The sequence below is a fragment of the Narcine bancroftii genome, chromosome 4 (assembly GCF_036971445.1).
Source record: "Narcine bancroftii isolate sNarBan1 chromosome 4, sNarBan1.hap1, whole genome shotgun sequence".
NCBI lineage: Eukaryota > Metazoa > Chordata > Chondrichthyes > Torpediniformes > Narcinidae > Narcine > Narcine bancroftii.
This window is the reverse complement of record NC_091472.1, coordinates 176394503-176421331: the sequence shown is the minus strand read 5'-3', so window position 1 is coordinate 176421331 and position 26829 is coordinate 176394503. Positions and strand designations below refer to the sequence as shown.

The 26829-nt window shown below is 43.7% G+C and overlaps 1 protein-coding gene across 3 annotated transcripts in view; it reads right to left on the bottom strand.

Moving 5' to 3' along the window:
* taok3a (TAO kinase 3a) overlaps window positions 1–20182 on the bottom strand; it is a 119203-nt gene extending 99021 nt beyond the window's left edge. The window contains exon 1 of one of the 3 annotated variants that reach the window (XM_069933125.1): window positions 20080–20182. The gene's annotated coding sequence lies outside the window, so the exon portion shown is untranslated. The remainder of the gene's footprint in view (window positions 1–20079) is intronic. The other 2 variants (XM_069933126.1, XM_069933129.1) reach the window with 2 other exon arrangements.
* Between the last annotated feature and the right edge of the window lie 6647 nt (window positions 20183–26829).

Here is a 26829-nt window from a genome sequence, read left to right as displayed (position 1 = left end):
GGTCATCCCGGTGACCTTGTATATAAAGCAGTCCAGAGCTACAGTCTAGCCTTCCAGGTTCATCTTGCTTGAGAGAAGATCTCTTAGTGTACATATTAGTTTATTAAAGCTGTCTTATACTCCCACTGCTGGTGTGGTTATTGTCAGTACAATTTAATAAACTAATATGATAGCTACTAAGATGGAAGCTGCTTCTGCTCGAACGCGTGTTCCTGACTACCTGGAGACTTTCTGAGAAATGGAATCTGGGGACGACCAGCACACACGTGCATCCGAGGACAAAGATGGCGAGGGACTGCTGTACTGGAATCGTGGTGCAATGCGAGGAAGACCACAGAAGTACAATAGGGCAGGTAAGAAACGGACAAGAGCCCTGCCTGCCCGTGTGTTTGCCATTTCAGGCGCCGCTGACCCTAAACCCCGGTACAATCAGAAAGGGTCCAGAAGTCGTGCTCCCAATCGCCATGTATGTGCAGAATTCCAGACCACTCCAAAGCCAGGGAAAGCACTCCCCCAGCCGCAGATTCCCCAGTACCACGGAGACCTGACGCTACCACTGGGATCCCCCCCTAAGCCCGTTGCAAATGTACCAAAGCCAGAGACTCAGCCAACAGCCTCAAGCACCCAGGTTACTGCTCCAGCAGACACAAGCCCCACAGAGGCTCTACCAGCAGCTCCCAGTACCCAAGTACCGCCCTTGCTACACCTAGACCCAGAGACTATGTGGAGACAGGGAACAACCCCCGGGGTTCCCCCACATTACCCAAGGGACCAGAGACTGCAGCTTAGCCATGTGCTGCGACTAGAGAAGCTGGAGCTCGACCCCAGAAATCCCAGAGGCAGCACGCACTTCGGCTGCTGGCAGAGATGCTTTCGGAATTACGTGGAGGGTGCTGGGGCATCAGATAAAGAGCTATTAATGCTGCTGTTAGCGCAGTTGGGAGACCACCCTTACTCCCTTATACAGGATGCCGGGTCCTACCTAGAGGTAATGAGCACATTGCAGTAAGGGGGATAGCGAACTCCACTCACGGTACAGGCTCATGACCAGGTCACAAGTAGGGGGGTTTGCCAGAGACTTTATACTCTCTCTGAAAGACCTGGTGAGAGGCTGCAACTTTAAAGCAGTATCAGCTCAGGAGTATGTGGAGGACATTATTATGGACAGAATTGTTGCGGGCATATGGTCCACTGAGACGAGACATCGATTGCTGGAAAAAGGAATGGTGGGGCTAGATGAGGCAGAGATTGCAGACGCTTTCGAAAGCACCAGGAAAGAATTGGAGGAGTATTCACAGGACCCTGGGGCTAGGACAAACATCACACTGCTGGACTCTCTAGCCCCACGAAAAGAAAAGTATGCTGCCTCGCAGGAATTCACAGCAGCAGCACACCTTGAGGGTCCCAAGTGCTTTTTCAGTGGACAAAGGAAGCACCCCAGAGCCCTCTGCCCTGCCAGAGAAAATGTCTGTTCCAACTGTGGAAAATGTGGGCATTATGCAAAAGTCTGCAAAAGCCCCAAGGCCACAGCCAAGGCCCATTCGCATGCTAATGAGAGGCGGAAAAGCTCTTAGAAGAAGAAGAATGCCATGTGCAGCTGGCCATCATGGACAAATGCTACAAAGCAGAGGACAGAGTTTTCAGGAGATGAATATGATGCCGAGTACTATCGGAATGAAGGACATGCCAGACTTGCTTCCCCTACACATGAATCAGGTGAGTCCACACAATTTATCTGATGCCACTGTGTGCATCAAAATTAATGATGTGAGGGTAAATTGCTTAATAGATAGTGGAAGCACTGAAAGTTTTATTGACCAGGGATTTGTCAACCGCCTTGCCCTCCCCACACACTCGAGTGAGCACCGGATCCTGTTAGCAGCCAGCAGCCTTGCAGCTGAGGTAAAACAGTTTTGCAGGGTTGTGGTGATATCTAATTACACCACTAGGTCACCAGGGGTCATCCCTGTGACCTTGTATATAAAGCAGTCCAGAGCTACAGTCTAGCCTTCCAGGTTTGTCTTGCAGAGAGACAAGACCTCTTAGTGTATATATTAGTTTATTAAAGTTGTCTTATGCTCGCACTGCTGGTGTAGGGTTTCTTGTGAATCCTACAGAGGTCAGAGGTAAGACACTCAGCAGTAGAGAAGGAGGCCCTAGCCATTGTGGAAGCAGTAAGGCACTGGCGACATTATCTGGCATGCAAACACTTCACCCTCGTCACGGACCAACAGTCTGTGGCTTTTATGTTCGAAAACTAGAACAGGGAAGAATATAAAATGACAAAATCCTGCGCTGGCGGATAGAATTGTCTACATTTAACTACGACATTCTATACCGCCCTGGGAGACTCAACGAGCCCCCAGATGCGCTGTCCAGAGGCACTTGTGCCATCCTTAACCACACGTCCCAGTTCCAGAGTTTGCACAATGAGCTGGGCCACCCAGGGGTTGCGAGACTGTTTCACTTCATTAAAACCCAAAACCTCCCATTTTCAGAGGAGGAAGTGAGGTCAGTGAACAAGCGCTGCCCCATCTGTGCGGAATGCAAACCGCAATTTTACCGGCCAGACAAAGCCATCCTGATAATAGCTATCAAACCTTCTGAGCGCCTCAGCCTCGATTTTAAAGGCCCGCTCCCGTCCAATAATAGAAATATCTATTTCCTAAACGTAATAGATGAATATTCCCATTTCCCCTTCGCAATCCCGTGTTCTGATGTATCAGCAGCCACTGTTATAAAATGCCTCCAACCCATCTTCAGCATATTTGGGTACCCGAACTACATACACACAGACAGGGGTGCTGCATTCATGAGCACAGAAGTACAGCAGTACCTGCACGAGAGAGGGATTGATACCAACCCCGGGAGGAATGGACAAGTCGAAAGGGAAAATGCCACTATCTGGAAAACGATCCTCTTGACCTTAAAAGCAAACGACCTGCCTGTTACTAGATGGTAAGAAGTGTTGCCAGAAGCCCTACACTCTATTCGTTCTTTGTTGTGTACTGCCACTAACATGGCCCCACATGAACGTATCTTTTCTTTCACAAGGAAAGCCACGACGGGCTCAGTGCTACCTAAATGGATGATGACACCGGGACCGGTTCTCCTCCGGAAGCACTGCAGACCCAACAAAGTGGACCCGCTGGTGGGTCAAGTGGGGTTGAGGCACGCGAACCCTCAGTACGTCTTTGTCACATTCCCAGATAGAAGAGAAGACTCAGTGGCCACCAGGGGTTTCGCCCAGCTGGATGTGTGAGCAACGCGGAGGAAACACAGATGTCTACGGATCAACAAGAACTGCAGCAGTCACTAGAACAGTCGTCCATCGAATCAACCCAGAGGACTATACCACCCACCCTGGAAATCAGGACTCTGGGTAAACCCACCCTGGAAATCAGGGCTCTGGCTAAGCCCACCCCACAAAATATCACCACCCTAGACGATGGCAGGACCTAATCCCATACAAGAGAATCCCCAGCCCACACGGCCATATGGCCATCTAATACTTCCCACTCCCACACCTCCACCAAGGCCGAAAGGCAGACCGCACTCCCCACCCCTATACCATTACTGAGGAGGTCCAGAAGGCAACGGAAGCCACGAAAAAATTTGGACTTGTGGACACAAACAAGGGAAGGAGGACGGTGGGGGGGGGGGGGGGGGGGGGGGGGGGGGGGTGAATGTGGTGATATGTAATTACACCACTGGTCACCAGGGGTCATCCTGGTGATCTTGGATATAAAGCAGTCCAGAGCTACAGTCTCGCCTTCCAGGTTCATCTTGCAAAAGAGACAAGACCTCTTAGTGTACATATTAGTTTATTAAAGCTATCTTATACTCGCACTGCTGGTGTGGTTATTGTCAGTACAGTCTTTATTAGTCAGAGGATAAAAGTGAGCAGGTAGGCTGCACTACAGCTTTATAAATCATTGGTCAGACCACAGCTGGAATATTGTGTACAGTTCTGGTCACTGTACTGTAGGAAGAATGTGATTTCACAGAAAGAGAGCAAAGGGGATTCACCAAGATCTTTACCCAGGATACAAGACATATGATGAATGGATTTGTTTTCCCTGGAGCAGAGAGGGGACTTGAAAGAGGTATACAAGACATCGAAGGGCCATAGATAGAGAGCTGGAAACTTTCCCATAAATGTCTAAAACTGGAGGGCAAATGTTTAAGGGAAAATATAAGAGATTTAGAGGGGATCTGTGTCATAACATTTTCACCAAAATGATGTTTGGAATCTGGAATACAAGCTAAGTGGATGGTGGAGGAAGGTACTCACAATCATCTCGTAAACAATCAAGACAAGCACTAGATTTATCAAGGAATAGATATTGAAGGACCAAATTGGAGATGGGTATTTGATGGTTGGCATGGACATAGTGGGCAAAGACCATTTCACTGCTGTTAGCTGCTATCTCAATTATATTTTCCCCTCAGCAGTTGATATTTCATCTTTAAAAAAAGTTAATCATCCAGTTATTTATTACTTTGGGGTACCGTTGAATGATTTGTCATCAATTATAATTCTGCTTTTTTTCTAGTATTAATCAGAATTTTATAAAAGCCAGCTCAGTTTTTCTGTCTTTGTATATTTACATGGTTTGTCCAACATAATGGATTTAGATGTTTCTGATGTTTCAATATTTGAACTTAATCATGTGCATGGTTCCTGTGTCTTATTTTAATTTTAACTCAAAATTTAATCGCTGTTTTATCATGAAGGATTTCTCTGATACTGTACTTCAATTACAAAGGGGCTGTCAGGAAGGAGCCAAGGGAAAAAAAAGTTGATCTGAAGAATAGCCAGAAATTGGAGAAGTTATAAACCCAAAGATTGACTGATTTTTGTGGGGACTATTTTTCTTAAAGGTCAGGAATCCATATGGGTTCCTGCTGAAAAGTACAAATCCTGAGTATGAGCACATTTTTTGTAATTGCTTGAGAAATAAATGGGTCAGGTTGTCCTAATCTAAATCAACCCAGTTTATACACTTTGTCTTTATTTGAAAGAAAGGCAGAAATGGGCCGTTTTCATGTTTTCCATCTATCATTACAGGTTGTGTTTGTTGAGCAAAGGAATAAACAATATGAAACAAAATATAAATTTTCTAGTGAAAAGACACCCATTAAATTGCTTTAAGTAATGGGAGCAAAAGTCAAAGTTTAAAGATGTAGAGCTGCCCTTAACCTTAGAAATTTTGATCACAATGAAATTAGTTCAAGAGAGTGCAAAATATGCTTGGGAACATTACTCTAGGGATAGTGATAAATTCAAAATGAATGCTTGTGTTTTAAAAAAAGCAAAATAAAATGTTGCAATACATTTAAATCAGAAACTGGGATTTGAGCAGTGGGGACTATTTGCTTTACCCAATTTAATTAAATCGCTTCTGCAATATTTGCAAAACTGATAAATGGAAAATGTTTTTAATAGTTAGATACATTGTCTCTCCAGGCATTTCAATCTTAATCCATTATATGACACTGCAAATTTTTTAAAATCATGTATTCTCCTTCCATATGAACACAATTATACAAATCCTCTTTCCTCAGCATAATCTGACAAAATGCACAAGAGTTTACAATTTTTTTAAAAAGCATGTTTTTTTTCCACCATCTTTAACACAGGAATTTTACTATCAGATGAAACTTGCCTCTCACTGCCTGTATTCATAACTCTATATCCACTAATGTGATTTTTTTGTAAAAAGTTGATGTTCACGTGATTGTATGTGTTGAATATATGCAACATAATGCATTTTCTAGAGAATGGCATCTATAAATGTAAAGAACAGTAATCTACTGAAAGGAAGCTAGCTGCTTGAAATTTAAAATTATACCGAGGAGTAAATGAATAAATATTTAATAATTTAGCTGGTAGCTTAAAAAGGTAAAATGGTATTCATTCAGGCATGCAAATAAAGAAAATCCAAAAAAAGAAATGGAAAAGAAATACAAGGCTTCTTAGATAATGGCTCAAGATCAATTGCACAAAATTTCTGCACCACATAGGAACTTCCAGATGTTTGACCTGTTCCAAGATATCACACATAGCACACATAAGTGACCAAGCTTAAGGTTCATCTGTGGTCAATGCAAAGGAACAGGAGCATCCAGGTGGGCACTGAGAATCTTGAGTCCAATCAATGGAACATACAGGATATCACCTCCTGAATCAAGGACCACTGCACAAGTACCTCCTGTTGCTAAATCCTAAATCAGCCTCAAATCTCAAAAATTAAGCAAATTATTCTTAATACCAAGAGATTGCCCAAGAATAAGCAAAGACAGATGTGCTGAACACATTCAGATTAGAATTTGGCTCATTTTTGGATACTGAGGGAATTGAGGTTCATTGGGTTAGTGCATACAATGAATGGTCAGAACGTGCAAGTGATGAAGCGCAAAAAAAAACGGTAGAGTAGGATATTTAGCCTTTCAGGACTGCCCCATTATTCAACATGGCCATGGTTGATCATCCACTCCTTGAAACTTATGAGATTAAGGAATATATCCATCTGGTTTCTTGAATACATTTAATGACTGTGCCTTCTTGCAGTGGAGAATTGTACAAATTCACTGCCTTCTAACTGAAGAAATGTCTCATTATCTCGGTTTAGAATGGACTACTCAATTCCTTGAGGTCCTAAGCCCCAATCTAACTCCCTTCTATTTCTTATTAGAATATTTACACATCCTTGGCAGTGGAATTAGCCACAATAGCAAAATCTGTGGCAGAAAAATTCATTAAAAATTTTTCAAAGTAAAATTTTGACAATTATTTAGCAATTGGAAGGCTAAACCACTGTCAATTAAACTTTCTTAGTTAAAAACAAATGCTAGAATTATTGATCCAGATACTTATTCAGCTGTCAATGTAACAATTGCTATATTTTCCATGAGATATTAAGCAATGTCAAGTGACCCCAAATTCAAAAACTGCTAAATCTAGAAAAGCATGCAAACACACAATCTTGCAACAATCATGAAATACCATCTGGTGCAATGTCAGAAGAGCTTGTGTGCCCTTCCTAGTTGGCTTAGCATAACAAAGAAATTACTTAAAAATATGGTTGAAGTCTGTTTTCACTTCCTAACTATTATTTTCTTTGTATGGATGAGGAATTAAGAATGGTTAGCTTTGCAAGGAAGGAGATAGAACATCTTTAAAACCAAGACCAAATTTAACATTTCCTTCCTAAATCGAATGAAGGCTTTCGCTAATTCTTTTTTGGAGTGGAACAGCATACCACAACATTAAAATGGTACAATAGTTTAACTTGTGAAACTTCAGTACAAAGTTCCTTTTATACAATATATTATACTGAAATACAACTGTCAGTTTATTTAAAAAAAATTCTGAACAAGACTTGCTCTGTATTTCTAAACTAGACTTATTATTACACTACAGATCACCTTTTCAGAAATCTAATAATTTAAAAAAAATTCTCTTTAAACACCACAACTCAAATCTACAACTCAAATGAAGATTTTGGAGCATTGAGTGAGTGGGACACATTTTAAGCTCAGCATCAGAATACATGCAGGGTATCTACAATGCGTCATAACATAATTGCAGCTGCTTCCTCAACACCAATTAACAATCTACATTGTCGTCATGTTTTAAAATGTCTTTTTTTTAAAGTTTCCAGTAACAACCTTTAGCAATTATAGGAAATGTAGCAGATATTTAGTTTTGTCAATAGGGCGATATGTATTTTAAAATGATCATTTATGACATTAAAATGTCACACTAAGTTAGCATGAGAACTAAACAAAATTAAAAAAAACTTGCATGTCCAGTCTCGTTTATTTGGAAGTGAGGAAAGGGCAAGCCCTCTCAGGGTAATATCATTTAGAGTGGATTGGGCCACGTCAGAGTCAGTAAGAAACCGGAATTCATTATCAGATCGTAAACCAGGAAGTTTGAATTTAAATATCACAATTTAAACATCAAAACATTCTTAAAAAAGTAATCATAGATAGCAAAATTAAAAGAATAAAATGGATTTCAACAAAAAGAGATATGTTTCTAAAATTTAAAGGATGGGCCCCCCCACATTGTCTTAAATAAGACAATACCATTAAAAATAGACTTTCACTAATCTATACAAGATTAGAACCTACCATACTTAACAGCATTAAGTATTTGGTGGTTGAATGCAATCAAAAATTTCTCTGTGAGAAATAGTCCACAGTGCTTAAGTTGCTCTATTGAGAAATTTTTGATAGCCTTTTATACAACTTCATGCTGATAAAATGTTTTTCACTGCCCTTCTTCAACATGGTCCTCTTATTCCACAACATCTTGATGGCCACAATTGGGAAAAAAAACATGCCAATGTTATCAATCTGAAACAAAAATGCTGGAAACACCCAGCAGCACAGACAGCAACTGTGAGAAAAAAAAAATTGTTCACATTTCAGGAAAAGATCCATCGTCAGAACAGAAATTCTAATGTTAAGAAGCTGATTAGAACAGGGGTAGGCTATTAGCCCTTTAATCTGTCTCAACACTTAATATGATCATGGCCAATCTATCCTGGTGTCAACTCCTCTTTGGAGCCATTTCTCAAAAGTCCACTATTTCTTAATATATCATTTATCAATTGCCATTTTAAACACTTCAGATGATTCCATTTCCATCACCTGCTGGGGCAGAGAATTCCAGATAGTCACCATCATTTGACAGAAGACATTTCTAAGCACCACAGTTTTAAATTCTCAGTCTTTTATCTCATTGAATTCTCTTTTTCCAAGACTTTTCCACCAGTCAAAACATCCCAATATCTAGTCTGTCAAAATCCTTTAGGATATTGTGCATCTGAATAAGATCACCTCTCATTCTTCTAAACTTCAAGAAATGCAAGCCTGAACTATTTAATCTCTCTTGGTAGGGCAATACTTTTATTGAATGAATTAATCTAGTTAATATCCATGGTACTTCCTCTAATGTAACTACAATATATATTCTTTTTGGTAAGGGGACCAAAACTATATACAGTTGAGTCATCACCAACATCATGTAGAGAATTGCAACAAATCCAGTGTATTCCACTCATTGACAATCTCCCTCTTTTTTTAAAAAAAAACTACCTTTGGATTTCTCTTACTGAAATGCATGACCACACTTCTCCATATTAAACTCTGTTAAGGACTCTATGGTCCACTCATTCAATCTACCAATATTCATTGCAGAATCACAGTATCCTTATCACAACATTCCCTTGCGGTTATTAATTGAAGAATCCAAGTTGAAAACCTAAAACCATTCATATTTTTAAATTCTCAACAATAGTTCAGCACTGAACTGCAAATTCTAAAATATAGCTTTCCCCTCAAAAAATATACAAGCCTGTTTGATTTCTTCCTCATTTTATTGAGTAGTATAATTGCCTTAACATTGGAATATCTCCATGCTCAATGAATTCTGTATGAAGTAAAACTACACAGTTTCTCCTCTCTTGCAATTTCCCCTCCTTTCAGTATGCTTTTCTCTTCTTCTGATTTAATACTTTGCCCTCAGCATTTTATTGACAATTCTTATCTTTTAAAATGTTCATTTGAGTTGCTACATCTTCTTTGGACTTGCTTTAATTTAGGCTTTTCAAAAACCCAACTAAATACAAAGCACCATATCAAATAATATAGTAGGTAAAATCAAATACACAAAATACGAATGAGTGCCAAACAAAAATCAAACAGCAATATGTACAAGTACTATTTATGTTTAATGTTGGATGTTGCAGATCAACTTGTATGAACTAAATCTCACAAGTTACAAAGGAACAGCATAATGCTAGTATAGGCAGGTATGCATTACGCAAGTCAGCAATAAAAGTTTGAAATCAAATTAGATTCACAAATACTGGGTAGACTTGAAGTCTGTATCTACTTAGTGCTCACAAGGTTCAACCTTTTAAAAACTTTAAAGAAAAATATTAAATTTAATCTCATCTCCACCTCACCAATGTAACAATTTCAACACAAATGATTTTAATTCGAATACAAAGCATGACTGACAAGCATGTCATCTGCATTATGTAACATATGTATACCACTTCATGCTCTCTAGTTTATCACCAGGAAATGAATCATTTATGTTTTTTTTTCAGAAAGTCTGAGTGATTTTACTGGTCTGAAGAATGTCCGACATCTCAACATTGGTTGTTCACACATGAACAACCAAAACTTGAAATCTCCGTTTCTTTACATGAGTTTAGACAGCATGCCTGAAGTGCGCTGTACACATCATCAATATGTCCTATTCATTAGCCTGTTGTTCACAGAATGCCTGCAGGTCACATTAGAGTGCAGGCGTTCCAGGAAATTTACAAGGCGTCTGGGAGGTAAAATGTGAGACCAGGAATGGCGCCCTCATTCCTAAGCTTCTTACACAGCATACGTTCCAGGAAAATGGGAATAATTTCCTGGAGTGCAGTGGCTATGTAAAAAACATAATTGACATAGCAATTACAATTACAATCTGGTATTTAACAGATTAAGTACTTTGAATTAAGAAAATTAAATCAAGTTAAAATGCATTTCATTTTATAGGTCTGACCTTTACAACCCCCTTTAAAGTCAATGACATTTCAGACCTCAAAAGTCATTTTTAGTATTTTGCTACATGGAATTTTGCATCAGAGTGAACTTACAAATTCCCCATCTTTAATTTTCAACCATTCATACAAGTGTGAAATTTACAACAATTTGAATGCCAAGAGTTCAAAGTCGCAAATCCTAACGCAATATTGTACGAAAACTTTCTAAGACATCCAGAATGACTGTTAACGTAACTGTTCCTCCATTAAATTATGTCTTGCTCCAAATTTGGAAGCATATTCAAATCAAAAGTGGTTGATATTGGACATTTGTAACTCAAGTACAAGTCCTCACTGCATATTATTTGGCAGATTAATCAAACACCACTTCCCCCACCAAAGACTGTCACATCTACCAAATGAAAATCCTCGCAGATGGATTTTGACAAGAGAATGACGAATGCATTCTGCTACAAAAAAATACATGCAGGATTTATATTCTGAACAGAATTCTGGTGCTGTGAAAGAGCAAAACATTTGAGCATATAGGTCACAGGATATTCAACCGCGCTCAATTAGCATGGACATTTAACCACATTGTTGAGGTGTAGAAAACTTAAAAATATCAAATTATTTTGTATTAATTTTTTAAATTATACCCATACTGATCTTTTTAAAAGATTTTTAACAATATAATGTATCTAATTACCAGTCTTCCTTCACTCCAAGGTCCCACCTAGTCTAGTCACTAAATCCTTTCAATCCCAAACAGTCTGAAATTAGTCCCTCTACCAATGTACTTCCTATGCGTGCTACCTTTGTCAAAATCAGGCCTGTCAGAATTTTGGGGATGGCATGATAAAGAAGTGTTTAATTTCATAAGTGCATTTAGCATGTTTTGTTTTACAATGGTGACCATGGTGGAGGACCAGCGACAGGACCTGCAGCTGAAGGACACACATAAGTGGCAACCTGTTGGTGAATTGCACGCTGTTGGGTGCTGGAGACTGCTCACAAGTATCAGGTATCAGAACTGGGATTCGAGAAGGTGCTGCAGATAAGGACTACCGAAGGGCCCTGGGTGCTGAAGGCTTCCTCATCGCATCAGATGGTTTGAACTGAAGTCTGTGCAGCTGAAGAGGTTGCAGGAGCGCTGGAAGCAAACACTGACCCTCAGTAGCCCTTTTCCAATGAGATCCTGTTCCAGAAATTAACTGAAAAAGGAACACTGTCTGAACGCCAACATCAAATGACATCATTTCAGGCCGGGGATTAATTGCCTCTACCCAGACTCATATTCCAGGAATTTGCTGATGCCGGCGTGCTGATAAAACCAGTGGAAAAGGGACAGCAGCAAGTCACCCAATACCAGTTGAAGGTAGAACACTCCAAATTCTAGGGATAAGTGTGTTCAGTGGAAAAGCAATTAGTGTACCAGTTAAGGGTGGCCCAGCAGAAACGGCACAAAGGGCTTCCTATCCCGGGACAATTAAATGGGATGCCAGTGGAAAAGGGGTTAGTGACTGAGGGAACTCTCTTTTGTTTCTCTTTCTCTGGCTGCAAAGGGAACTGAGGCAATCTAAAGGCAATCTCACGTAATATTACACCTCTGTTTTATGACAATAATAAATAGTATCTGATCTGAAATACATAAAGCAAATCACTGTTAGAAGAACCTCTGGCTTAAGTCACAAGCAGAATTTGTACCGTTGTGATACTGCAGATTAACTGTTGACATTGAAACCATGGCAACATTCAAGTTTATTTGAAGACATCCACATTTAAAAATGCATTTATTAAATGCATTCCATGATTAAAGATTCATCAGAGTACGAGCCAATTATGCACATTTTAATGCAATGTCATAGATTAGGAATTGCAACAGCCAGTATTTCATTCTCCAAACAATGCAATCATGACCAAATAAATTATATTGGTAATGTTGTTGATTTCAGGATAAACACCAGGCTGAGGATAGGATCCCCTGATCTTTACTCAAAGAGTGCCAGAGACCTTTTACATTAAGCCAAGAGAGCAGACGGGACCTCAGTAAACATTTATTGTGAAGCCAGCTTTGCAGCAAATGCAGTAAAACCTTAGTATTGCAATGGAATTTCAGCCCATATTTTATGCTTAAGTGTCTAACATGGAACTAGAATGCATAACCTTCTGACTATGAAACTGGTTTTACCCACTGATCCATAGTGGAGTGATTAAAATAATCTGCTCAATTTGGCAGATATATACAATCTAACCTACATTGCAACTTTAATGCATCTCCAAAAGGGGGAAAAAAGCAAAAATAGGATTAAAAAAACCGACAAAAAGGTATCTAATTATGACACTATAACCCCTTTCACACTTGCAAGTGATCCCAGAAATCAAATGCCATTCGGCCTTTCAAATGCCAAGTGTGAAAGCAAAATCAGCTCAACGCCGGCATCAGATGAAGTCATCTCACGCCGGGGATTGATGGCCTCAATCCCTAGTACAATCCTGACATCTGCAGACGCCAGTGTTGCAATCGGGCAAGTGTGAAATGGGCAGTTGCATTGTGGGATTGAAATAACCCAAGTTTTTGCGTGAGTGCAGGAAGATTAAAATTAAGATATAAACTTTGCCATGGGAAAGTTGCAGTAGGGGGTGGGGAGAGAGAGGAAATAAATAGCAATAGCAGACAATTTTAAAGCAGCGTGGGAAAATTGGTAGCAGTATAACACAATATTTATAAAGATTGTGGGTTAAAAAAAAGCAATGATGGAACTGACTTCCCAGAATGCCATGCAGCAAAGAAACCCCTCCACACATGCAGCCGGACATATAGCCCTTTCTCTTCCGCATGGCATTCTGGGAGGGCAGGTTTGTCATCACTTTTTCCCATGGTATTTATAAATTGTTTGTGATAGCGCTACCAACTTTCCCATACTACATAAATTGTGCGCTTTAGTGCTAAAAAATTTCCCACACTGTACAAATTGAGTGCTATAGCGCTACCAACTTTCCCATGCTGTTTAAAAATTGTCCGCTAGTACTATTTATTGCTCGCACTTTCCCATGGTCCCTTATAAAAGTATATATAGGACAGCACAACAAGAGCTGAAGGGTTCATACTGTACACGGTTTAATTATGTTATAATTAGACACGATTAATTTTGTTCAAATATAATATCAGCTGACATAGACAATAATCCACAAAATATTTATTGTATTTGTAGCCTGACAGCTTGAAAGTAGAGAAAATATTCAGATATACAATGACATTTCATCAAAATATTACTGTATCATCACATAATTAGATAGCCTTCATTGTCATTGAACAAGTACAGTGAAATTGAGCGCACATCCTGACAGTGCACACATACATCAAACAAAAAAAATTAAAAACAACACAATAGAATATTCAATGTTTGGTGGTATTCAGTTCATGTATAGTTCTGGGGTAAAAACTGTTTTTAAGTCTGTTTGTCCATGATTTAATGGACTTAAAACATTTACAGGAGGGCAACAGGTCAAACAGATGATGACCAAGGTGGTAAGGGTCCTTCAAGATTTTGGCTGCTCGACTAAAGCAGCGAGATCTGTATAAATCTTCCAAAGAGGGCAGTGTGCAACTGATCAGCTTCTGGGCCGTACTGATGACCCTCTGAGGGTCCTTCTTGTTTGTTGCCAAGCAGCTGACAAACCATGTCGAGATGCAGTAGGCCAGCACATTCTCAATGGAGCAGCGATAAAAGGACACTAACAGTTTCTCCAGCAGCTTGATCTTCTTAAGAATCCTCAGGGCATGGAGTCGTTGCTGTGCCTTTTTAACTACTGCAATTGTACTGTTAGTTCAAAAGAGATCTTCAGCAAAGGGCATACCCAGAAACTTGAAAGCAGTGACCTTTTCTACATAATGGGTCTGGAACTATACCGTTCCTCTTGAAGTCTATTACAAGTTCTTTTGTTTTTGAGGAGTTCAAGACGAGATTGTCCTCTGAACACCATTCTGTCAGTCTTTGGACTTCATCCTTGTAGGCTGTCTCGTCTCCTCTTGAAACAAGTCCAACCATAGTTGTGTTGCCTGCAAACTTGATTATAATGTTGGTAGAATATGTGGAGACCCAATCATAGGTATAAAGAGAGTAGAAGATGAATTCATTACACCCTTGTAAGGAACTGGGACTGAGTAAAAGGGTAGAGGAGAGATGCGTGCCAATTTTAACAGTCTGGGAGCAGTTCATTCGAACAGCCTTAATCCAGAGACAAATAGATTTGGAAAATCCTACTTTAGCAAATCTTGTTACCAGACTACCCAGATGATGGTGTTAAAGGCAAAACTGTAGTCTATAAAAAGCATCCTCACATAACTCCCCTGGTATTCAAGGTTGGTTAGTGCAGTGTGAAGGCATCCACTGTAGACACATTGGGCCCATAGGCCAAGTGATATGGATCAAAGATAGGTGGGAAGCTGGCTTTTATATGTTGAAAGACCAGCCTCTTGAAGCACTTCATGATAAACTGGTGCAAGTGCCACCAGACGGTAGTCATTGAGGCTGCTGATGTCATTCTTCCTCGGCAGTGGAATGATAGTGGCAGATTTCAGGCAAGGTGGGATTATGGATTTAGACAGGGACAGGTTCAAGATCTTTGTAAAGACCTCAGAGAACAGGTGTGCACACTCCTTTAACACCCTTCCTGTCACGCCATCAGGGCCGATATATGGCAAAATGAAGACAAAGAACGATTAAATGCAAAACTGCTCACGAGTTTCACACATCTTTTGTACAATATAAATTATTGTAAAGAGAAAATTATCAGGTTCACACTGTTTTCATAATGTGATTTTAAAAAAGGTGTAACGTCAAACAATGTTTAACTTTTGTGCTATATTATTGTTGATAAAACAACTGACCCATTCAAAACACATTATGCAAAAATGATGTTGCAAAAGGAATGAAATAAAAGGCTCCAAAGCAAGAAAAATCTTCACTGTCAGTCCATTGTAAAATTACATTGTTGGGAAACCATTTTGTCCTGTGCACTAGATTTGTGAGTATCGTGAAAAATGGATATTTAACCAATTCCTTCATGGCACAGATTTATTTCTGCAGGATTCTAACACTATATGCAGTTTGGGCATCCAGTGAAGGGGCATGTACCAAAACTGCCTTCATGTAACAGATGAGTCATGGCCCACTGTTGTGTATGGAGAAAATGTGGCCTCCCTGTCTGTCTGGAAAATGTGTGCATTGCGAGTGGTCACGTGTCCTCCCTATCTGCAACTTAGTCGGAAGTCACATCACCTGTCAATCAAGGTTGGACACCGACCACCCATTACTGTCCACCTTGCTGCTGGCTATAATTTAAATCACCAAGGGTCATTAGGCTAGTAGCACAGATTTGCACTGTATGTAACACCAATGCACAACACATTCTTTCTCTCTGTTGCCACGTAACAGATCACTACTATGGACATCACTGGTGTCACAGGTAAAATGCGCATTACACTGAAGCTGAGCTGCAGTATTGCAATAGATCAATACTTGCCGAGAGTCACAACCCTGATGGTACAGGGAAACTGGTGTGTAAGAGTCCCTGTTTGTAGTGTGTGTGTACATGTGCGTGATCCTATCGTCATTATTGTCAGAGTACAACCTAGGTCTGAGGTGAATGTCTATAAGTGAAATAGTAATTGAGTACTCTTTAATGTTCTCCCCTGTTTATCTCCTGTGTGTTCATTAAAGTTACGTGTGATTGAAAAATTGTGTCCAGACTCATCTCTCTCTGTGAACCTACCAAACCGGATACTCTACCCAACACGACACCAACCTAAACAGGGGTCCTGCACTGCAATAATAACATGATCAACATGCAGTAGGTAGCATCCTTTCCAAGTACTGTAATTTATAAAGGGTTACCACTGAGTTATATTCCTACTTAAGTCTGCAGAGTAACCCACAAGTCACACAAGGTAGATGGATTTTGACTTCCTTAAAATAATGGTGGACATGCTGTTGTGGGTTTACCTGAGGAAGTGGTATCAAAATCATTCAATGACATAAAATTTCCAAGTGGTACCACTGCCCATAGTTAAGGCCAGCTGTGCAGTCCAAGAATAATCAAGGGAACAGTAGCAATTGGAAGAATAAAAGGATCAGGACAAGGACAAAAACTGCAAAACATCTCACAACACACACAGGCCCCACCCAAGTATCAACAATAACGCAGTAACACCTCACAAAGATGGCATTTGCTTGCAGATTTCTTCTCCCATCTCCGCTAGTCCTGCATTTCTTGTTCCTCCCCACTATTCACTCTCATTGATGTCACAAACGTTCACTTTCCAGCCCTCCTCAACCATCCCCTGCTATCCCATCCTTCCCTCTCCTTCCTACCTGGGCCTCTCTTCCCCCTCCCCATCACACCTGGACCTCTCTTCCTCTCACCTCCCCACCCTCCCCCTGGGATTCTCTTCTCCTCCTCTCACCATCCATGGGCCTCTTCCCACTCCCCTCCCTCCCTCTGCCTCTCTCCCTCCCTCCTCCCCAGGACTCCTCCTTTCCCCCTCTCCTCCCCGGGATTCCTCCTTTCCCCCCTCTCCTCCCCGGGATTCCTCCTTTCCCCCCTCTCCTCCCCGGGACTCCTCCCGCTCTACTCCCTGGGACTCCTCTTCCCCACTCCGCCCCCACCCCCCACCAGGACTCTTTCCAACCCCCCTTTGCCACCCTGGGACTCTTCTCCTTCACCCCCCCTCCCCCACTCTGTCCTGGGACTCTTCTTGCCTCCCCCCCCATCCCCCTTCTCCTTCCTGGGATTCTTCTTCCCTGCCCCCTCTCCTCCCTGGGACTCTTCCCCCGCCCCTCCTCCCTGGGACACTTCTCACTGTCCTCCCCTTCCCGAAATTCTCTACCCCCCCTGTCCTCCCCTACCTAGGAACATAGGAAGTAGGAACAGGAGTAGGCCAAAAATGGCCCATCGAGCCTGCTCCGTCATTCAATACGATCATGGCTGATCTAATTTATGACCTAACTCCACCTACCTGCCTTCTCTCCATATCCCCTAATTCCTCTATCATGTAAAAATTTATCTAACCGAATTTTAAATATGTTTAATGAGGCAGCCTCAACCACTTCACTGGTTCTACCTCCCTGTCCTCCCCTACCCGACTCTCTCCCCCTCCTGTCCTCCTTCCCAAGACTCTCTACCCTCCCTTGTCCTCCCCTTCCCGAGACTCTCTACCCTCCCTTGTCCTCCCCTTCCCGAGACTCTCTACCCCCCCTGTCCTGAGACTCTCTACCCCCGACTCAATCCCCCCATCCTCCCCTACCCGAGACTCTCTCCCCCCCCATCCTCCCCTACCTGAGACTGTCTCCCCCCCCATCCTCCCCTACCCGACTCTCTCCACCTCATGTTCTTCCCTACCTGAGACTCTCTCCCCCCGTCATCTCCTACCCGAGACTCTCTCCCCCACATCCTCCCCTACCGAGACTCTCTCCCCCTTCTGTCCTCCCTGAGACTCTCTCCCCTCCTGTCCTCCCCACCCGAGAATCTGTCGCCCTCCTGTCCTCCCCGACCTGAGACTCTCTCCCCCATCACCTCCTACCCGAGACTCTCTCCCCTCCCGTCATCTCCTACCCGAGACTCTCTCCCCCCCCGTCATCTCCTACCCGAGACTCTCTCCCCACTGTCATCTCCTACCCGAGACTCTCTCCCCACTGTCATCTCCTACCCGAGACTCTCTCCCCACTGTCATCTCCTACCCGAGACTCTCTCCCCCCCCCCCATCATCTCCTACCTGAGACACTCTCCCCACCGTCCTCCCCCACCAGAGACTCTCTCCACTCCGTCCTCCCCAATACAAGACTCCCACCCACCCTGTACTCCCCTATCCGAGATTCTCTCCCCCCCTCATCTTCCACTACCCGAGACTCTACCCCCTCCTGTCAACCCCTACTCAGGCCTCTCTCTCTCTCCCCTGTCCTCCCCTACCTGAGACTCTCTCCCTTTCCTGTCATCCCCTACCCTAGAATCTCTCCCCCTCCTGTCCTCCCTAACCGAGACTCTCCCCTTCCTATCCTCCCATACCTGAGACTCTCTCCCCTTCCTGTCATCCCCTACCCGAGACCCTCTACCCCTCCTGTCCTCCCCTACCCGAGACTCTTTCCCCCTCCTGTCTTCCCCTACCTGAGACTCTCTCCCCTCCTGTCCTCCCCTACCTGAGACTCTCTCCCCTCCTGTCCTCCCCTACCTGAGATTCTCTCCCCTCCTGTCCTCCCCTACCGAGACTCTCTCCCCTCCTGTCCTCCCCTACCGAGACTCTCTCCCCCTCCTGTCCTCCCTGAGACTCTCTCCCCTCCTGTCCTCCCTGAGACTCTCTCCCCTCCTGTCCTCCCTGAGACTCTCTCCCCTCCTGTCCTCCCTGAGACTCTCTCCCCTCCTGTCCTCCGAGACTCTCTCCCCTCCTGTCCTACCTGAGACTCACTTCCCCCCTCCTGTCCTCCCCTACTCTAGAATCTCTCCCCCTCCTGTCCTCCCCTACTCCAGAATCTCTCCCCCTCCTGTCCTCCCCTAACCTAGAATCTCTCCCCATCCTGTCCTCCCCTAACCTAGAATCTCTCCTCCTCCTGTCCTCCCCTTCTCTAGAATTTCTCCCCTTCCTGTTCTCCCCCACCCTAGAATCTCTCCCCCTCCTGTCCTCCCCCACCCTAGAATCTCTCCCCCTCCTGTCCTCCCCCACCCTAGAATCTCTCCCCCTCCTGTCCTCCCCCCACCCTAGAATCTCTCCCCCTCCTGTCCTCCCCCACCCTAGAATCTCTCCCCCCACGTCCTCCCCAACCCGACTCTCCCCTCCTGTCCTCCCCCACCCGAGACTCACCCCCCTCCTGTCCTCCTCCACCCGAGATTCTCCCCCCTCCCGTCTTCCCCGAGACTCACCCCCCCTCCCGTCCTCCCCCACCCAAGACTCTGCCCCCCTCCTGTCCTCCCCCACCCGAGACACTCCCCCCCTCCTGTCCTCCCCCACCCGAGACTCTGCCCCCCCTCCTGTCCTTCCCCACCCGAGACTCTGCCCCCCCCTGTCCTCCCCCACCCGAGACACTCCCCCCTCCTGTCCTCCCCCACCCGAGACTCTGCCCCCCCTCCTGTCCTCCCCCACCCGAGACTCTCCCCCCTTCCTGTCCTTCCCCACCCGAGACTCTGCCCCCCCTCCTGTCCTCCCCCACCCGAGACTCTGCCCCCCCTCCTGTCCTCCCCCACCCGAGACTCTGCCCCCCTCCTGTCCTCCCCCACCCGAGACTCTGCCCCCCTCCTGTCCTCCCCCACCCGAGACTCTGCCCCCCCTCCTGTCCTCCCCCACACGAGACTCGACTTCCTGGTGAAGGCCAGAGAGCGCAGGCGGAAACGTTGCCAACCCTCATCCCTCCACATTAACACCCGGCGGCTGACAGCAGCTCTGAACCCCCCCACCCCCTCCCCCTCCCCACCCGACCCCGTGCTCCGGGCACCATCCCCGGACGCCAGCGGCTCGGCACCGACTCACCGTGTCGCTGTCACTGCGGGCCGCGCTCGCCTTGCCCCCTCCCCCTGCCGCACGCTCCGCTCCGGCGCAAGCTCCGCCACAACTAATATGGCCGCCCAAGCGCGCCTCCGAAGAGAGCTCAGGCGTGTCGCAAGAGAGGACGCGCTCACTTCCCGCGCGGGCCACCTGCCAACTGGCCGGCAAATGGCAGAGGCCCCTCGCCGCCGACTGCGCTTGGTGGGACTTTCCTGTCCAGCTGCAAGGACGACCGCGTCGGCCTCGCCTCCCACAACATCTCGCCCAGGTTCACCTTGCACTTTCATTCTTATTTTGTTCGCCGTTCACCCCCCCCCCCCTTATTTTGGAGACCACCCCTCTTCCGAGAGTGCAAGGCTCGTGTGACCCTGAACCTTCGTTCATTCTCCCAGCATTCGACCTCCTGTTATTTGAAGGAATCCTAGATAACGGGGTTTTTTTTTGGGGGGGGGGGGTGGTTTTGGGGGGGGGGTTTGTCCGTCAGTTTGCACAGAGCTGGAGGAAGAAGGGCCTGGGATACTTGCCCTCGCCGGCCGGCCCTTATGACAGGGAGGGGGTGACTCAACGTTATCAAGTTGGCGGTGTCGCCCCCCTGAAAGGGAAGGTATTCACGGGGTTGGGGGTGGGTGGGGTGCATTGGAGCATTTCAGTCACTGGAGATGGTCCTTTGGTCTTGCTTTTTCTTGGCGTGCCTCCTGGCTGATGGCACACCTAAAAGGAGGCGGCGCCCAGACGGCATAAATGAATAGCAGGAAACCTTTGCCCCTTGCACAGGTGTTTGAAAATGACGGGGGGGGGGGGGGGGGTTGGAAATGGTTCCATGCAACTTTGGCCTAAGCTCTTCACTCAAAAGGGTTGTGAGAGATGGGAAAATTGACCTAAAATTATGAACATGGAAGAAACTAAAGTTCATCAGTAAAATGGCTGTAACCAGTTCAAAAGAATCTTCTAGTCTTTGTGACAAGACCATAGGACTAAGATAAGGAATGGTAAGGTACAATAGAATGTAGGAAGTTGAGGTAGTCTGGATCAGATAAGGGTCTCCTAGCCCTGGACAGAAGTACCAAGTCATACATTTCTAATTAGCTAACCATACACAGATTTATACATATGAAATTAGCCAACCCTAGATAGAATGAGTCAACTCTGCATATCAAGAGACTGTAGCCCTGAGAATCAGGAAGGTGTGAATAAGGACAATAACATGAAGGGACACCGACAGGATACCCCCCCTGGTCCTCCAAGTATTCTGAAATTGCACGTAGGCAGGCAGGATTGCCTAATGCCAAACCTCTCCAGCAGGAGGCAGAAGAATGTAAGGGGGAGGGTATTCCTACACTGAAATCAACTGTATAAAAGTTGGGTGAGCCCCAGTGTCTGTGTGTATTCCCAGGGTAAGGGGAAGCACCCAACTTTGCATTGTTGTAGTAATAAATGTTCTTTGTTCTCAATTTTTGTCTCGAGCAATTTCTTTAAAGGTACTTTAATTCCTAACAGGGTGCTTGAAATGCCAGTGGCATCGTGGAGGAAGCAGGTCAGCAGCTCGACTTCCCCCCCGCAGATGGCAGAGGTCATTCACACTTCCACCCATGTCCTGTGGAAAGTCTGCTGACCGGCTGCATCGTGACCGGGCTCATCTAACTACCTCCCAAAGCTGGCATTTGCTTGCAGATTTCCTCTCCCATCTCCCCTAGTCCTGCATTTCTTGTTGCTCCCCGTGATTCACTCTCATTGATGTCACCAACCTTCACTTTCCAGCCCCCCTCAACCATCCCCTGCTATCCCATAGAAAGCCACCAAAAACTCAGAGTAGAAGGCCCAGCAAAAAGTAGTGGTCACTGCTCAGTGCGTGACAGGGAACCCTCTCTCCACTATTGAGTACATCTGCAAGGGAATGTTGCCATCCTGGAGAGCAATACCAATCATCAAGGATCCACAACACCCATGCCATGCTCTGTTCTAGCTGCCCCCATCAGGGAAAAGATAGTAGGTACTGCAGGAGTTGTCCCTTCAGGTTCAGTAGCTACCCCTCAACCATCAGATTCCTGAACAACCAACTCATTCAGAGACTCATTTAATGCATATGGATTTTTTTCTGTATTGTACAGTTTGTTCAGATTTTCTTTATTTTTTCCTTTAGTATACATTTCTTACTTGTATACAGTTTACAATTAACCAGTAATTAGAAATTCTGCCTGGCCCTCAAGAAAAAGTGTGTATCATGACTAATGTGATTTATGGTGTGAAAAATAAAAAATTTAAAAAAAAGAAAAAGTATCTCAGGGTTGTATGTGATGTCATGCAAGTAAAGTACTGTTTTAGTGGGCAGTGAAGGCGAATACTCTCACATTTTTTTTAAAATACAGGCATTCGCTCAAGTTCCATTCAATGGCTGTTCAGTCCTTGTACATTACACTTGCTATGGTTTTTTTTATTTCATGGAATAAACTTACTAAAACTATTCCATAATTAAACTAATGGAATATTGATCATATCCAGCCATATAAAATACCACATTTTGTTATTATTAGAAGCAATGCTTTGATAAATACTTCAAAATGGCATGGGATAATTATTTGTAAGTCTGGCCATTTATATCATGAAACCCATTGTGTCTGTTTGAGCACTTGAACTGCCATGGCAGGGATGACTACTGACCAGCTGCTGGTAAGAAGAAATTCAGTAGATGTTTCAGAAGGCTTTAGACAAGGTGCTGCACACAAGTCTGCTTAAAAAGATAAGAGCCCATGGTATAATAGGAAACATATCAGCATGGGTAGAGCATCGTCTGATTAGCAGAAAGCAGAGTCGGAATACAGGGACCATATTCTGGTTGGATTACATTCGCTAGTGGTATTCCACAGGGATCGGTGTTGGGGCTGCTTCTTTTTATACTGTATAATGATTTCGATTAGGGAATGATTGGCTTTGTGGCCAAGTTTACAGATGATAAGGTAGGTGAAGGAGCAGGTAGAGTTGAGGAAACAGGGAGGGTGCAGAAGGACTTAGATTTGGAGAATGGGTGGAAAAGTGGCAAATGAATTGCAATGCTGTCATGCGCCTTGGTTAAAAAAAAAGGGGGCAGATTATTTTCTCAATGGGGAGAAAATTGGAAATATCCAGATGCAAAGGGACCTAGGAGTCCTCATGTAGGATAGCCTGAAGGTAAACTTGCAGGTTGAGTTGGTGGTGAAGGAGGCAAATGCAATGCTGGCATTCATTTCAAGAGGAATAGAATATTAGATATAAGAGGAGGGATGTGATGTTGAGGCTGTACAAGGCACTAGTGAGACTTCACTCAGAGTATTGTTGCCAGTTTTGGGATCCTCATTTAAGAAAGGATGTGAAGTTGAAGTTTCAGAGGAGGTTCACAAGGATGATTCCAGGAATGAAAGGGGTATCATATAAGGAGCATTTGACTGCGCTTCATTTATATTCGTTGGAATTTAGGAGAATCTCATTGAAATATTTTGAAAGGAATGGACTGAGTTGGTTGTTTCCCATGGTGGGAGAGTCCAGGACAAGAGGGCAGGACTGAAGGGCATCCACTTAGAGCAGAGAGTTTTAGGAATTTCTTCAGCCTGAGGGTGGAAAATCCATGAAATTTGTTGTCACAAATGGTTGTGGAGGCTCGGTTATTGGGTGTATCAAAGGCAGAGATTGATCGGTTCTTCATTAGCTAGGGCATCAAAGATAAGGGGAAAGCGGCCAGGCATTGGGGCTGTGTGAGTAAAATGGATCAGCTCACGTCTAAATGGTTGGCATCTCGATGGGCTGAATAGCCGATTTCTGCTCCTATATCCTATGGTCTTAAATGGAATTGGTATAGGTAAGTTCCTGAAGGTCAGTCTGAACATAGTGAGTGAAGTAATTGTTGCTGTGCTGGGATTCTCTGATTAGGATTCTAATTTGGGATGACAAGCATTTTATTTACTTCTAATTTTCAGAGTTTAATGCATTTTCCCTTTACAACATCAGATGATAATTAGGATTTTAACATTTTCACCTATTCTCAATCCATTGTTATTTTTCAATCTTTTCATTGTAATGTTTTTTTTTCCAATTTCATCTCTAATGCACCTTCATTATCACAGATTTGCTCTGTTATTTCTGTCTCCTCCTTTTGGTAATTTAAAGCTTGTTTACTTTTAACCTTTATATCTGTCAAGTATTGGCATGGTTCAATTAATTTTTAGACAGAAAACAAATACCGGTAATTTAGGAAATGAACTTGCACCAAAGTTATATTCCCTCATTCCATACATGCATCTTGAAAGAGATGTAGAAAATACAGTAACGAAGTGCAATGTTAAGCATGAAAGGAATCCTTAAATTTAGTAAATTGAAATTAGTTAAATGTTAAAATCTATAATTTAAAGGGATTATCAGAGCAACTTAAACATACAAACAAAAAAATGAAATATCTAATTTGGCTAAGTATTGCACCATTAGTTTCCTCTAAGTTATCAATAAAATAAAAATGCATTGAAATGTTATCAAGAGACCAAAGGTCGACTTGGTGTCTCATTTTTGCTTCAGTCAGGAGCACTCAACTCCCGACTTCATTACAACTTTGGTGCAAACAAGGACAAAGAGCAAAACCCTTGAGATGTGGTGACATTTACTGCCCTTGAGTGCAGCATCAAAGAGCGAAAGCAGAATTGAAATCAATGTAGATCAATAATTTTTAAAAAACCTTTCCATAGGCTGGAGGCATATTCCAGCCTGATTAATGATGTTGGTTGTTAGAGATTAATCATCTCAGTCCCTGGACTTTAGAGTAGAAATTCTTCCAGATAGAGGACTTTCCCTAATCATTTTCATCTGCTTCATTAATAATCTTACTGTCTTCTGAGATGGAGAAATAAATTGATGATTGTAAAGTGTTCAGTTCAATTCACAAGTCTACACGCTACAAGATCTGAACAATATTAAAGCTGAGCTGTTATGACAAACCATTGTTTGAGCCACACAAAGACCATTCCCAAAAAGACATTTGGGTTCAAATAAATCATCAATACAAGTCTCCAATATCGGCATAATGCAGGGTTAATTGGTGGTTGGTGTGAGGCGAGATGGAGTATGCCAACATTGACTAGAAATAATGGACAAGCCATATAAACACTGTAGCTATGGGAACAAGTTAAACACCAGGTAATGTGTGGTGGATGACTTGCCTACCTCATCAAAAGCATTGCTATCACCTTTAAGACACAAATTGGCAATGTGATGCAATACTCTTGACCTAACTGAATGAGTACAGCTCCAACAATGCTCAGGAAGCTTGATACCATCCATAACAAAGCATCTCATATCCCTTGCCACACAGAGGATTCAAGCCAGGTATTATCCGCCTTTTGAACACTTTGCCTACCCATGTGAACATGTCGAAGGCAGATTGTGGGGGGGGGGGGGGGGGGGGGGTGGTCCTGAACTGACTTGGCTTATATCCGCCAAGGTAGGTATTCTCAGAAGCAAAAGCAGGGCCAGTCGAAAAGAGTGAGCTATGTCAAAGCAGGAAGGGAAGGTGACATTGTGATGACGTCTTGTGTATGTGGCGTAAATCCATATTCCCATGCACTTAGATAATGCAAAAACTTGATCCATGAATTCCTGACTCCCCTTTCCATCCCCTAGCTCCACCTTCCACCCCCGGCTCCCTTTTCCACCACCATCCCCACCCCCAGCTCCTCCTTCCATCTCCTGATCCAACCCATCTCCCCACCCCACTTCACTTCCATCCCACTCCCGCCTCCATCCCTGGGCTCCCCATATTCACTTTGACTGAGTAGATGAAACAATGAAGCCCAGGCAGCAGAAGTTTAGCTAGGAGAGGTTGAAGAGAGACCATAGCAGGTGGTGGAGGTCCAACATGGTATCAGCTGGATGGGCTGCCGATGCCCCAGGCTGTCTCTTTAACATCCTTATCGTCCTCACCATCCAGAGATTAATTTTAGTGTAATGCTTCTTTCTCCAAGCCCCAGTGTGCTTTCAGTTCTATACATTGCAGTAATTTTTATTCAGTGTAAATGGCTTTTGAATAAAGGTTTGAAGAACAACAAAACTATATTCAGAAAAACACATTGAACTGTACAAGGAGTTGTAATAGCTCACCAAAAGCAGTATATTCATATGTAAGGCTATCACTCGTCCTCATTTCAGTAACATCAAGAATTTACCATGTATCTATAGTTCAATTAGAAGCTTCAAAGCTCCAAGATGATCAGTATTGTGGACAATTCTATGCTCCTATGATGCTTCCAAGTAACTCGAGTGTACCATTAAAACAAAGTACACCATTAATGTGTACAGAGCAATGTCACTGCCTGGTGCATATGTTTTACATCACACAAGACACCAATGCTGCTGTGCGACACGTAGGGGTGAGCCAGGTTCTAATGTTAGGAGGAACTTTTTTTTTTCTTCTTTGGCTTGGCTTCGCGGACGAAGATTTATGGAGGGGGTAAAAAGTCCACGTCAGCTGCAGGCTCGTTTGTGGCTGACCAGTCCGATGCGGGACAGGCAGACACGATTGCAGCGGTTGCAAGGGAAAATTGGTTGGTTGGGGTTGGGTGTTGGGTTTTTCCTCCTTTGCCTTTTGTCAGTGAGGTGGGCTCTGCGGTCTTCTTCAAAGGAGGCTGCTGCCCGCCAAACTGTGAGGCGCCAAGATGCACGGTTTGAGGCGTTATCAGCCCACTGGCGGTGGTCAATGTGGCAGGCACCAAGAGATTTCTT